Source organism: Cricetulus griseus, chromosome X (genome assembly GCF_003668045.3).
Source record: "Cricetulus griseus strain 17A/GY chromosome X, alternate assembly CriGri-PICRH-1.0, whole genome shotgun sequence".
NCBI classification, from domain to species: domain Eukaryota; kingdom Metazoa; phylum Chordata; class Mammalia; order Rodentia; family Cricetidae; genus Cricetulus; species Cricetulus griseus.
Genome location: NC_048604.1, coordinates 94611541 through 94626776, shown reverse-complemented (window position 1 = coordinate 94626776; position 15236 = coordinate 94611541). Strand labels below are relative to the sequence as shown.

General features: G+C 41.5%; 1 protein-coding gene across 1 annotated transcript in view; it reads right to left on the bottom strand.

Moving 5' to 3' along the window:
* Sh3kbp1 (SH3 domain containing kinase binding protein 1) overlaps positions 1–15236 on the bottom strand; it is a 339181-nt gene that overhangs the window by 286005 nt on the left and 37940 nt on the right. The window lies entirely within an intron of this gene.

The following is a 15236-nucleotide window of genomic DNA, read 5'->3' as shown; positions in this document are numbered from 1 at the left end:
TACTCAACACACCAGGTATGTGGCATCATTTCTCTAAGTGCAGAGACCAAAGACCACAAACAAGAGACATTGGGTCTTTGGGCCTTTCTTCACCTCGCCAGTGCTAACTGACCCTGTCCTTGGACTTCAGCTACAAAATATGCACTCTAATTCCCATGCTACAGAAATGACACTATCACTCATAACAGCATATGTAAGTAAAGATAATGGAACACAGGGCTCTACTGATTGAACCGATGTCTCAGATTGCCCACATCAGAAGCACTGCTGCCCCCAACCAATGAGCTCATAGGCAGTTATATCATGTAATACTCTCTTTTCAGTGACAGAGAAACTATCCATCAAACTTGGTACAGGCAGAGGCAACAGATGAGGAAGCTCTTTTGTTGACAAAGTACCAATGCATTTCACCACAAGCTAACCAGAGAATGGTTAACTTACCCATAGAGCAGTTAGTTACAAGATTCCTTTAGACTCTGAGGTCTTCTTTGTGTACCCCAATATAAACCAACATCAAAACTTGTCCCTTTTTATTTGTAACTTCATATAAATGAATGAATACAGAGATGGTGAAAATTAGGTGAAACTCCAAATGGAAAATAAGCTAAGAGTTATGATAAAATAAAGGAAAAGTAAAATGAGTTAAATATGCATTGCAAACATAAATGTGAACACCCAAACTGCATGTTTTTCTTTGGGGCTTGCTTATAAGGTTTTATTAATATGTAACAGTCATACACATTAATAGGCACAATGTGATATTACAACTCATGCACGGAGCCTGTACTTATCAAATCAGGGTAATTAGTACTTCCTTTTCCTTGTCATTTCTTTTTGGAGACTTTGAGTTCCTGTGTTGGGGATCTAAGAAAGAAAGAAAGAAAATCTTAAAAACTTTGGTTTTGGAAAAGATTTTTTTCAACCAGATCAAAATGTGATGGAAAAGATTTCTTAAATAGAAAACTAAAAGGTACAAATAGTTCAAAAAAATTCAATACACTAAGGTCACTTTTCTGGGGAGAAAGACCAGTAGGTGAGTGGGTCTCCATCATAAAGGCTTTACAGTACTATTAGAAGGTTAAGTTTCTACTGCACTTCTGGTTCAGAATAGCCTGTCCTCCAGACTGACCACTCATGAGGGCAGCTAAACCAGCCAGTAAACTAATCCAGCAACTCAAAATAGAACTGCCTTTTCCTAGATGGTTGTTCTATTCCACAATCAGTTATTGCACTCTCGTGTCATAAATCTTCCCATGATGAGGTAGAGTTGCAGCCTATTGTCATCACTTTTCCATGGAAAAGAAGACTATTAAGAGTATATACAAGGAAGTCCTTCCTGCTTTCTCATGGTTTTTGACAAGTATGCATGCAGGAACACTCCAATTTCTCTGTGCCATGCTCTGGTTCCTAATAGTTCAAATGAGCCACCATCTCAGTATACAAAGTGCTTCCTGTGCAAGCCCAAAGATCTGAGTTTGAGTCCCCAGAACTCATGTAAAGCCAAACAAGAGAGTATGTAGGAGGCACAAACAGGAAGACTCTCCTAGAAACTGATGAGCCAGTTAGCCTGGCATCCACAGAGTAAATAACAAAACAGTGGCACTGTCTCAAAACAAAGCAAAAACTGAGGACCCATGACCTCTACACATGTACTCTGGCACTTACACATCTTAACTCACAAACACAAATGTATGCATACATGCATCTCTCTCTCTCTCTCTCTCTCTCTCTCTCTCTCTCTCTCTCTCTCTCTCTCTCTCTCTCTCACACACACACACACACACACAGTGGAAGTTTTAAATGAGCCATCATAACAATCAATTTAAAAACAGCTAGGTCCAATGACACAAATCCATTACACTAGCTCAGCTACTGGGAGGATGAGCCAGGAGGACTGTACATTTTAATGCCTGTTTGGGCTATAAAGCAGGTTCAAGGCCAGTCTGCTCAATTTAGTGAGACCTTGTCTCACAAATAAAAAATCAAAACTAGCTTCTGGCTAGTTCTAGTCACAAATTCCTATGGTACCAGCTTCTCAGGGAGCCGAGGTCCCCAACAGTGACATTGATGACTACCTTATATGCCATCCTACAGCCTTCATCCAGTAGCTGATGGAAGTACAAGCAGACACCCACAGCTAAACACTGAACTGAACTCCTAGAATCCAGTTGCAGAGAGGGAGGAGTGATGAGCAAAGGGGTCAAGGGGCTGGAGAAACCCACAGAAACAGCTGACCTGAACAAGGAGTAGCTCATGGACCCCAGAAACCAGCATAGGACTGATTCAGACCCCCTGAACACAGATGTCAGTTAGGAGGCCTGGGCAATCTACGAGGCCTCTGGTAGTGGATCAGTATTTATCCCTAGTGCACGAATGGACTTTGGGAGCCCACTCCACATAGAGGGATACTCTCTCAGCCTAGACACAAAGGGGAGGGCCTAGGCCCTGCTACAAATGATGTGACAGACTTTGAAGATTCCCCCATGGAAGGTCTCACCCTCCCTGGGGAGCAGAAAGGGGATGGGATTGGGGGGTTAGTGGGGGGCAGGGGAGGAGGGGAGGGAGAGGGAACTGGACATGTAAAACAAGTTTGTTTCTAATTTAAATAAAAAATAGAAAGAAAAATAATAAAATAAAATATGATAGAAAATAAGAGGCCCAACAGTTCATCTAGCCTGAGAAACATTTGGAGACCCACATATCAATTATAAAAAGTTTCCTTTGAATAGAGATTGATCTTATTGAAACTGTGATTACAGTAATCTTTGTTCACATACCAGACTCTAAACTATCTCACTTGCCAATGAAATAGTTTGATGCCCATCTTCCCAGGGAACCTGAAGCTCAGCAAGGAAGGTAAGCTCATTCTCCCAGACAATGTTTTCCAGCATGAGACATACCAACCTCGAGGATCTGCTGAGGTGATGCTTGGAGGGAAAGGTTCAAATACCTGCTCATATTAATTCTAAGAAGAGAAAGTGCCAACATCCCTACTATTGCACTTACAGATCATCTGCTCTTTGTCAGACAGTCAGAGGCAAAGGTAGAAAGGTAGCCTAACAGCCAGTAGAGGCAAAGAGTGCTGGGCACAGAACACAAGCTCTGTTAGAGCACGCATGCACCAGCTCCAGGAGCAGCAAGTGCACCCACAGCTCTGTGGTGCCAACGCCTCTATGAGTCTCACCTCTTTTAACTAAAGTCACCCTCACTAAATGGATAAGTAGCTTGAAAGATCTGTATGGTGCAGAAGCTGTAGACTATTCAACTCAAGGCCATGTAAACAAGAAAATGTGGAGCTGCCACTTCAGCTCCTGGCCAGAGCTCTTTGACATCCCTATTTAGAGATGATCAGCAGTTTGGCCAATCACATCTTACAGGGAAATGACCAAACAACTCTCCATGAGCATCAAGGAAACTGGAATGTAGGCTTACATCTGCCCTTGATGATAAATGTTGGGCTATCCTAGGATTAACATTTTAAAACTGAATGCTAGACCCCTGAAGAAAAATAGCTTTGGTTTTCCAAACCCAATTGTCTATGGCCATACAAAACTCATCTGTTTATTTCCCAAATGTTCACTGTCCCAAATAGAAGATTAGAGCTCCTCATACAGTAATATACACTCACCTGTCATGTAAGTTTGGTCACTGAACCACATACATGATAATTGAGGAATGAAAAGATTGTATCACCCATGATCTCACAGCCATCTGTGTATGCATACACTCTGTTGTTCTCACAACGAAGGCATCACATAAGAATGTATTCGTGACAAAATTTTTAGATACCCAAACAATACTCTTTTTTGGAAAAGAAACCAGGGAGCTGGAAAGATGGCTTAGGGGTTAAGAGCACTCGCTGCTCTTGCAGAGGACCCAGGTTCAATTCCTTGCACTCACATGATGGCTCACAGCCATCTGTAACCCTAGTTTCACATTCTTCTGGCAATAGGCAACCATGGCACACATACCTGCATGTGTGCAAAAATACATACAGATAAAATTTTTAAGTGGAAGAAAGAAAAATGTAAGAAGGTCTCGGAATATAGCTTGCCTAGCATGCTTGAGGTCTTAGGACCTCAAAACTTAGGTTCAATTCTCAGAACTACGAAAAACAACCAAAACCATTGGTCAGGAACTCAGGCTCCCCAAAACAGATCCCATTAGACAAGGAAAGGACAACTCTCAAGTTTTCTGATGGGAAACATGAAAATGTTGGGGGAAGGCGAACTGGGAGAACCCAAATACAGGTGTGCTTTCAAGAGAGGGAGGGAGAACAAGGAAATGTTCTAAAGAAGTAAAGAGAGCCGGGCGGTGGTGGTGCACACGCCTTTAATCCCAGCACTCGGGAGGCAGAGGCAGGTGGATCTCTGTGAGTTCTTTTGAGACCAGCCTGGTCTACAAGAGCTAGTTCCAGGACAGCCTCCAAAGCCACAGAGAAACCCTGTCTTGAAAAACCAAAAAAAAAAAAAGAAGAAGAAGAAGAAGAAGGAAGAAGGAAGAAGAAGGAAGAAGAAGAAGAAGAAGAAGAAGAAGAAGAAGAAGAAGAAGAAGAAGAAGAAGAAGAAGAAGAAGAAGAAGAAGAAGAAGTAGTAGTAAAGAGAGCTATGTCCTGGTTAACGTCAATCCTGTGATCTTTCAGGAACTCCAGACCTGACCAACGTGTGGATCACAGCCTTGTTTCTTCCTTCCTAAACAACAGGTCACATTTCCCGACTCTCTACTGGAACTTTAGCAAGGCAAAGCTGAAAGAAAACAAGTAGAGTTTGCTTCAAGTAGATGGCTACTAAGACGTGAACAGCGCTGCCTCGTGTATGCCAAGTCAGGGAGGAAAGCATCCTGGCCTTTCTTCACTCTCTTCCATGTGTAAAAGGTCCTGCCTTAGAGGATGCCCACTTTGTATATGGTAAGGCTGGCCATCCAGGACTGGTGATGTGGAGAGTATAACTATACAACATTCAAGTCTTCTTCACAACAGACTACCCAGCTGCTTTCTTCTCAATCTACTCTTTTATTAAACTCCCAGTGGAAAGACAATTCTTCCCAGACCAAACAGAATATAACCTTCTCTTTAACCTTAGAAAATTATATGTCCCCTCCCTGCTTTCTAGCCTCAGATTTTCCCTGTCCCCCTCCAAACCACCTCCCTAGCTTCTCTAGCCTCCTTGGCTCTGCCACCAAGTTCATCCTATGCTGTGGTGGTGGCTTGTGAGTCCTCCTGGTTAGATTCTAAATGCTTTTAGGGTGTGACTCATCCTTTGTTTGTTCTACTATGGCCCCTGTGAGCATCTGGGGCATACAGGAGGTGCTCAATGCAGACTTGATAATCCCACCACTCAGCTTACATTTTATATTGATAGTTTCTGCCCAACAAAGGTACCTCTAAAATGTCAAGTGCCAATCTCATTTCTGCAAATTGAGTCATATTTTTCAGTGCACTAAGGGAGTTTGCTATTTAAAAGAACCTGCGGTTAATTCTTTTGTGACATGAATAATCACTTCCTGCTTTACCTTTCCTGTCGAGATAATTTTTACATATCAGGTTTCTCTAAGGTAAGAAAGCAGTGCATGACTTTGTTACCAGCTCTGGAGTCATGAGCTATGCCTCTCTTCCTCCTTTTCAAAGGTTTAAGACTTTTCTTTCCAATGTAATAGCACCAGTTACAGTGGCTACGTGTGCCATAAAAGTATAACAAGTGGCTGGAGAAATGGTTCAGCAGTGAAGAGCACTGGCTGCTCCTCTAGAGAATCCCAATTTGACTCCCAGCATCCACATGGTGGCTCACAGCCGGCTATAACTCCAGTTCCAGAAAGAACCTATGCCCTCTTCTGGCCTCTATGGGCACTTCATGCACATGGTACACATACATATTTGCAGGTAAAATACCTATATTTATAAAAAATAAACACTTTTTCAATGGTCTAACAAGCTCTTCATTTGTGTATTTGGGACAGTGCATATTGCGACAGTAAGAGGACAACTTGCAAGAGTTGGTTCTCTCCTTCCACAATGTGGATCTCAGGGATCACAGACCAGCAGGCTTGAGAGCAAGCACCTTTACCCACTGAGCCATCTTGCTGGTCCCTACCTACAACAGACATCTAGAAACTGCGTCTGTTGAAACATAATTGATTCCTCACTTGAGCTGACAAAGTAAACTAAAAGGATGAAAGTCTGCCTTCATTTTGTCTCCTTTACTCTGGTTTGCCTGTTTACTGCTCCACATAGACTTGCTAATCACTCAAGTGTCATATAGAAACCCACAATATTTAACTTATCTCATTTCCCCTCCGGGCTCAAGGCTTGAAGATAAGAGTAGCTGAGGTATCTGACTGTCCACTTTTTACCATGTCCTGTTCCACATACCAGAAAAGACATCTAAAGGTTTTGAGTCATTGTCTTGAATCTGATGTCACCTCGGGTTGCAACAATAGCAAAGCCTCCCTGGACAGACCACATCACCTCCCCAGATGAGGACAATTGTGTGTGGTAGCAAGGCTATAGCATGGGACAGGAGCTATCACCTGCTGAAAACCAGCCTTCTCTGTCAAGCTGTGTGGACTGCTTCCTTGGGTCACCCCCAGAACCAGAACTGGAGATACTGATCACACAGACCATGTGCTGACCAGGACTGCTTAGTTACACAGAGTTCTTGCACCAACAATTCTTCTAGTTAAACCTAAAGTTCATGTCAGCACCTTAAAGATAAACTAGGGACCACTGGATCCCTTTGTTTTTCTTCTTAAAGTGTCACCTCTTCTCTGCTCAGCACCATTCCTCATCTCTTGGATTGGAGTCCCTAGACAAGCAGTTGGGGCTCCCGGAGCTGGGCCTGTGCTCTAAAACCCCAATAACATAGAATACGAATTGGCTCAACTTTTTTTACATTGACTACCCAGTGACATAATACTTTGGACTTACTGGAGTAAATAAATATTGAAATTAATTTTAGCCTTATTAATGTGGCTGCTAGAACATTTTAAATTATATGTGTGGCTTGCATTATATTTCTGTTGAATAGCAATGGTCTAGAATAATGCTTAGCAAAAAAGCAATAAAGACCTAAGACTACACAAACAGTCAAAATATTCACCAGAGCCTAAGTCTATGCCTCCAAACGCATATCCTTGTCTACAGGAAGCTACAGGTAACTTTAGAAAATGAAGGTAAAACATTACCTACAATTTTTTAAATGGTACCCTTTGGGAAACTATCTCTACATGAGCACAAAATTAAAGCACTAGGCAATGTAAAGTATCTCAGAGGTGTAATTAGGACAAAAGTAAACAAAATCCCATATTTAAAGATACCATAAATTACAAAACTTAAGAATGTCTCCCCATTGGGGGTAAAAACACCACCCTCCAGTTGCCTGCTGTGCCAAAAGCCAGCCTCCACAAGTTTGCTGCAACTACTGTCTGCAAAAAAAAAAAAACAAAAAACAAAAAACAAACAAAGCTACAGTTAAGAAAAAAGATAGAGCCCCAGGAGATAAGAGATCTGCTTAGAAATGCTAACACTTCAACCTTCCCTATCTGCCTTCAAACTTGCTGAATTCACCCACAACCCCACCACCCCTGAAAACACGAAATAAGTGGTTTTTAAACTGTTAAGTTGGCTAAGCCAGCTGTCAAGCAGCTTCGTGGTGAACTTGACACAGTGGAAATGATAGAGGCCCTCCTGCCTTGCCCCTGTACTTCCTCTATCTTTGCTCCACTTAGAGCTTCATTTCACACTGGCTAACCCCAACAGCCTGCAAGCCTCAAGGGGGCAAGCCCTTGTGTGTACCAGTATTCTGGATCCCCCGCCTAGCATCCCATGTGACTCAATAAATATGTGAATAAACCAGAGCACATGGAGGAGGATGGAAGTTTCCAATTAACTTCCTTTGTTCCATACACATACACATGTTGTCACAAAGGTCTTGGTAGGTGTGGCTTTAAGCTTTAATCATTTCAGAAGTAGAAATGTCCCATACTTGTGGCTTTACACTTTTTTCATTGTGTTCATTATGATGAATACATTTTTAATTTTAATGTTTTGTTTCCATCCTATTTGATGATAGTATAGAAAATCAAGAAGTAATTTTCACCAGAAAGGATTTCATGAAAAAATAAAAGCATAATTGCTGATTACTGGTGATAGAAATAATATCAGATATCATCTTGTCAAGTAAGTTTCCTAATTTTACAGGTGAAGAACTGAGGTCTAGATTTTTTCCATGACCGAGATTTGGCATCTCTGCACTCCCAAATGACAGTTCTCAGGAGAGAAGGTTAGATCTAAAGCAAACATCACTAGTAACTGAGATCAGCAAGATACAGACTTGGTTACCACTAGAAGGGCTTCTTCCTTGCCCCCTCCCATGGAGCAGAGTTTCTACAATACCCAGAAATTATAGCAATCAGGAGCACATAAAAACCTAGGTGCAAATCTAGAGAGACTGAAAATAGATGAGTGGTTGCCTGGGACCAGGGATGTGAACTGATTACAAATGGGTATGAGGGATCTTTTGGGGTGATAGAAACATTTTAGTCCTAAACTGTGGCAAAAATTGCACAATGCTATAAATTTACCAAAAACTCACAGTATACACTTACATATGTGAAATGCTATACCTAAATTTATCTTTTAGAAATAAAGTAGAAACATTACGTGGCCCACATTTAGGAACTTAAAACTGTAGGTATTTACTCAAGTAGTTGACTATGTTGGTATCCCCAGGGAGCCCCTCTCTCCCCATCCAGGGAAGAAAGCCATTTGGAGGAGTGTCTCCTCCCCCATGAGATACAATCTGATGAGAATGCAGCTAGCATATCCAATATTCTGCCAGCCCATGGGCACAGAAGCTAACTGCCTGCCAGTAATGTAACAGCAGCTAGGAATGGCTAGAGCACACACCCCAGTGGAACTCTCAGAAGCAGCCTGGTTGCCACTTTTCCTACATAAGATTCTCCAGCTTCTTCTTCCACCACATAAACCACCCAAAGCATTTCCATGAATCATTTGCCTTCTTTAGTTAGGAGACAGTTGGTTTCTGTTACTTGCAACTAGAGAGCCCTAACAAACCCATGTACTAACTTAGAAAAAATGATACACTTCCCCACAGAGGCCAAGTTCTCAATATCCAGTGCTTTCTCATCAGTGTCTGGGCTTGGGGACCTGGACTTACCAGCTCAAGGGTACAGGGACAATGAGGCTCTGCATACACAACAAAGCTGGTTGCTATTTGCTGAAGTGTCTTCATGAATGTACCAGTAAGGGGCACCAAACCAATAAGGGCATGATTACCAAGGCCTAACTCTGGTAGGAAACTAGCAGCAGCCTTCTCTGAGGAAGACAAGCTCAGAACTCAGACCCCAGTGACACAGCTACTGAGTATGGGCTCTCTGTGCAAGAGGGAGAAAAGCACAGGCCAGGGTAGCTTCCTGCAGGGTGCAGCAAAGTCTGTCACGGGCCCAAGAACAGCTCAAAGGACTAATTGGGCATCAGCAGGGAATGGGTCGGGGGGGGGTGAATAAATCAACACCGAACAGAGAAGAAAGGTCCACCATTGTCTGACTTAAAACGTTCCTGTCACTCCCTGTTTTGAAGGATAGCACAAGGAACCCTGGCCTCCCAGGCCAACATCTTTTGCAGATATTATGAGCTATAAGAAAAAGCCTGATAGGCCTAAAAGTGAATTCCAGCCTATATATTTCTAATTGTATGGCATGAGGCAAAACACCTTGCCAGAGTCCACATTTTTCTGTTCAATGTTGGAAGAGGGTCTGGTCCAGGGATAATGGATAACCCCTGAAAACTCCTGTATACAAAAGCTGTTCCATCAGTCGACAGCCACCAGTGTCACAGGCCATTATCATTCTTCACTGTGAGGGTTCCTCTGTGCATCCCCCTCCCTACCACCTACCCACTGGGAACCCTTACAGATCTCAGCTGAATCTCCTCCTCACTTGTTATCTAGCCCATAGTAGGTACTCAGTCAATGCTGGCAATTAAATGTATCTGCTCAACAGCAGGAGTGTCCTGAGGGATCATTTTATTCCAAACTATACCTTCTCATTCAGCACAAAGAGCTACAGTTACAAATGTGAACTTTTATTTGATTTAAAGGTTAAAAAAGCCCAGGATTAACATGACCAGGTAACCACAAAATAAGTATGACTGACTGGTGGGGGTGTGTCATTGATCCGCTTTAATTCTAGTCCCACAACTTCCTTGACTATTGCCCCCAAGAGCAGAGGAGTGTCCAAGAGCAGAGAATGCAAGGCAAGGTGTGGACAGGAAAGAGCTCATAAATCCTGGAGGCCTCTGGTATCTCACAGTCTGGATGCTGAGGCCACAGGCTCCCTAGGGCCTGGCCCTAGAACACACGGCATAGGAACAATGCATTATTAAACACTTCAGAACTGAAACTGGTAACGATTGTAAACTGAGCATGCTGCTCTTCTCAAAGATGTAAGAGCAAGTTGGCCAGAAACAAAAAGATTTTTAAGGGAAAAAGCACAGAAAGTGGGTGTAGGTTAATTTGCAGATTAAAATGATAGTACAGAACAAAAAACATTTGTTATAGGTAAGTCAACAGAAGGAGGTTTTCTGCAGAAGCCATGGAGGGAAAAGTAAACAGCTCCTAGCAAATTAATATAGCAAGAAAGTCAGTTTAGTCAAAAGAGTTTAGAATTTAAAGAAGACAAAATCTTTTTTATTCAAGCATAAGAATGAACATGCACATTGCTTTGTCTGAATATTTAATGTTTTAAGTAATAAAAATAGTTTTAGGATACATAGATGTTCGTGATTTTATACTGACACCCTGGTTACCACAGCCCAAAGAGAGCCCAACAGGTACCTGATGAGAACATCATCTTCTATCTTTGACGATGAGAAGTGCCCAAATGTTTAGAACCTAGCACAATGCGTAAACTTTATAACCAAAGAGCAGGCAAGTGTCTGCTTATAGTGACTTAACTGCAGGTTATACAAATAAAATGAGAAAACATTGTTTCCTCTTCCTCAATAGTCTCTCATTTCATGAATTAGTTTTATTCAACAGACAATATGAAGATGGTTGGAATGTATTCAATTATAATTGATACACCTACAAGGCTTGCCTAACTTTATTTTATTCCAAATACATTCATAGAGACTGGTAGTAGAAGAGACTGTGGAAGAACTATAACAATGTGACTCTTGCTTTTCTGGAGGACAATATGAAGAGGATGGGGAAAAGGCTTTACACATGGACAAGGTACACTTCAGGGTAGCTAGGCTGAATCAGCTGCAAAAGGCCACATCCAGGTCAAAAGGGGGCAAGTTAAGAGCAATTAAACAGGAAAATGTGCTCAGTACGAGCACTCAGAGCTGGAGCATGGGCTGACTCACTGAAGAGCCTGGGTCAACAAAAGATGCAGAGTCTGATAAGAGAAAAAGTAAAATAAGAGACCATACTGAGCCTTCCTTGCGTTCCTCAAGCACATTCCAAGTCCCCTTTTTAAGTTTCATTTCTACTTAAATGAATGTGGAATTTTACTACTGGAAGTCCCTAGAAGGCAGATGACATGTAAAACTGAAGCTTGTGGCAGTAGGTAAATTACCTACCTTGCAAGCATGAGGACCAGAGTTAGATTCCGAATACCCACATTATAAAAAAGCCTACATGGTCTTATGTGCTTATAATCTAAGCACTGGGCTAGGGAGGTGGAGCCCTGGGACTTGTTGACCAGCCAGCTAGCCTACTAGACAAATTCCAGGCCAGTGAGACTGTCTCAAAAACAAGAAGGAAGAAAGGAAAGAGGGAGAGAGGGAGAGAGGGAGAGAGGGAGGAAGGGAGGGAGGGAGGGAGGGAGGAAGGAAGGAAGGAAGGAAGGAAGGAAGGAAGGAAGGAAGGAAGGAAGGAAGGAAGGAAGTTGACAGTGCCCAAGTACTAACACCCAAGGATGTACTCTGGTGCATACACATGCATACACACAGACACTCAAGAAATGCTTGCTGCTGCGTGGAGAAAAACACAAAGATGAATTTGATGAAAAGTTGAGAATCCAAGAAAACGAAATCTGAGCCAAAGCTAAAAGCAGACAATAACAGCAAAACAGTGGCTCTTCAAAGCAACCTAAAAATGCAAACTACCATAAGCATAGCTACTTTGAGTTCACCAACATCTAATCAAGAAATAAAGACATCTAGTATATTTGCAACTCTATACTGGGAAGGTTATTAGGGACAATGCACTGTAGTTCATGATAAGCTTCATTAATGATGATGTATTGTGGAATAGTTCATTACACTGTGTAAATATTTGTGGCTAAGATTGGCTTAACAAGCTAGCTGACTGACCAATAGCTGAACAGGATAAGGTCAGGTAGGAGAACCAAATTAAGAATGCTGGGAGGAAGAAGGGTGGAGTCAAAGGAATCACCAGCAGATGCAGAAAGAAGCAACATAGCATGCTGTACTTTAAAAAAAAAAAAAGGTACCAAGCCATGTGGTAAGGCATAGGTAAAAAAAAAATGTGGGTTAATTTAAATGCAAGAGTTCTCTAGTAACAAGTCTGAACTATTGGCTGAGCATTTATAATTTATATTAAGTTTCCATGTCGGTTATTTGGGAACTGGCGACTGTAGGAAAGAAACATCTGCCTACACTGCATTGTGACTTGAGTTTACCTTAGTGACTACTCACAGTCTGTTTTTACTATTTGAAAAAGCTGAACTGATAGTCAAGATCTACTTAATTCATATCTTCTTAATCAATTTCTTTGCAAATACTTGGTCACTGTATGAGAAAAATCACTTAGTAAGTCTACATATACTTAAAGCAGTACAAAACAGAAGTAAGGTTGAACCCCAACATTTTTCTTTCCTGTAAAGGTTGTAATTTCAAGTTAGACAAATTGGGGACTGAAGAAATGCCTTGGTAGTTAAGAGCACCTGTGTCTCATGCAAAGGATTGGAGTTCAGTTATCAGCACCCATATCACAACCATCCATAACTCCATTTCCATGGGATCCCAAGCCAATTTCTGAACTCTTCAGGGACACACATGATCTATATACATATATATGCAGGTAAAATATCTATACACATAAGATAAATAAATATTTAAAAAGTTAGACAAATAGAGTAAGATCTAAAGAAACTGTTTAAAACATTTCCAAAATCGAAACACACACTGATAAAAAATAAATAGACAAAAGGTCAACAGCACACCCCAGGGATTTCTAGAAGGATGTTCTAAGAACAGTATGTACATTTTTTCTGAGACAACTTACATTTACACTTTTCACTAAGAGGAAGACAGGCAGTGGGAATGACTGGATTTTGACTTGGGAACAATAAAGATGATGAACTCTGACCATGTCACCACCCCATGAAAACAAGGGAGCTATCAGAGGGGTGCTGAAGAGAAGACTCAGTGAGTAAGGCATTTGCTATGCATGATTTTGAAAAGTCTTTATCTTGCCTGGCATGGTGGTGTAGGCCTTTAATCCCAGCACTTGTTGTGAGTTTGAGACCAGCTTGGTCTACAGAGTGAGTTCCAAGATAGCCAGGACTGTTAACACACACAAACCCTGTCTCAAAAAAAAAAAAAAACAAACCAAAAAAAACCAAAAACAAAAAAAGAAAGAAAAAAGAAAAGTCTTTATCTTTACAAGATACATAGTGAAGCATTTCTGGATTGTTGAGGTGGCCTAAACAAGCAAGCAGAAGAACTGTGCTCTCTACTGAACTTAACAGATGAAGAGGAAAACCTTTGTGCTACTTAACTCAAGCTGATATAATCGCCATGTCACAAGGGATTCAGTCAGCCATGTGTGCATTGCAATGCACCTAAAAAGAAAGGTGCTTTTGTGGAGTTGGGTTGTTGTTTGTTTGGGTGGTTGGTTAGGTTTGTTTTGCATAGCTGCTGGTATGGGAGGGTACCATTTTGATTGGTATGGTGTTTGTTTGGGGTCTCATTATATATCCCAGCTTGGTCTCAAATTCACTATGATGCTCAAACTGCTCTCAAACTCTCTATGGTCCCAGCTCAGTTCCCTCAGTACCAGGATTATAGGCGTATACCAGCATGCCTGATTCAAAGATGGGATCTTTTTTAAGCTCCAAGATGTTGACAGAGAGACTTCAATACTTGAGTTTTTTATTATTAAGGGCACTAGATACCTAGAGATATTTTAAAATAAAGAAATAATCCAAAAGTAACTCCCTTTTCAGTACTGTAGTTCATTTCTTGTGGATAATAAAATATAAAACAGTTTCAAGTAAAATTGTAATCACTCCTCTGTAAAAGATGCACGCAGAAGATATCCTGAGGGACTTCTGGCAAAGTAAAATGTAGTTCTCTCTGCAGGATGCTTAATGCTTAACCCTAATTCCTTCTGTTGTCTTTTCAGACTGGATCTACCTGAGGAGCTTTGCCTAGCTCAGTGCTCCCTACATGGATCAGGCCGGTCTTGAGCTAGCAGCAGTAATTCTGCTGCCTTGGTCTTCTGAGTACCAGAATTACAGACATGTAATTCTCAGCCTAATTCCTTTTTCAAGATACACTTTTAGCCACTTAAAAAAATAGTAAATAGCCAGCCTGGTCTCTAGAGCGAGTGCCAGGATAGGCTCCAAAGCTACACAGAGAAACCTTGTCTCGAAAAACCAAAAAGTAAACAGAACTGGAGAGATGGCTCAGTGGTTAAGAACATTTGCCACTCTTGCAGAAGGCCCAAGTTTGGTTCCCAGCACCAATATCAGGCAGCACATAACCACCTGTAACTCCAGCTCCAGGGGATCAAATGCACACTTCTGGCCTCCACAGGTACCAAGCACATATGTGGTATATATACATGTAGGCAAAACACCCACATGCCTAAAAACTAATAAGTTGATTTTTTCATGTCCTTAAAAAATTAAGCACCATCAAGCATGTTTTATACCACATCTATTGTATAGACTCTGTGAGCATCCTGGATTTGGGCCTCTTCAGTAATGGATTACACAAGGAAGGCTATGGTTTGCATTACTTGGATGTAAAAGTAAAACCATGTTTTTTTGTTGTTTTGAGATAGGGTCTCACTATGTAGCTCTGTAGCTGGCCTAGAATTCACCATGTAGAGTAGGCTGGCCTTGAACTCACAGAGATTCACTGGCCTCTGCTTCCTGAAAGCAGAGATTAAAGGTATGCACCACCACACTCATGGTTATGTTCTCTTTCATTTTCTTTTTTTATTTTAGAAACAATCTTATTTTAC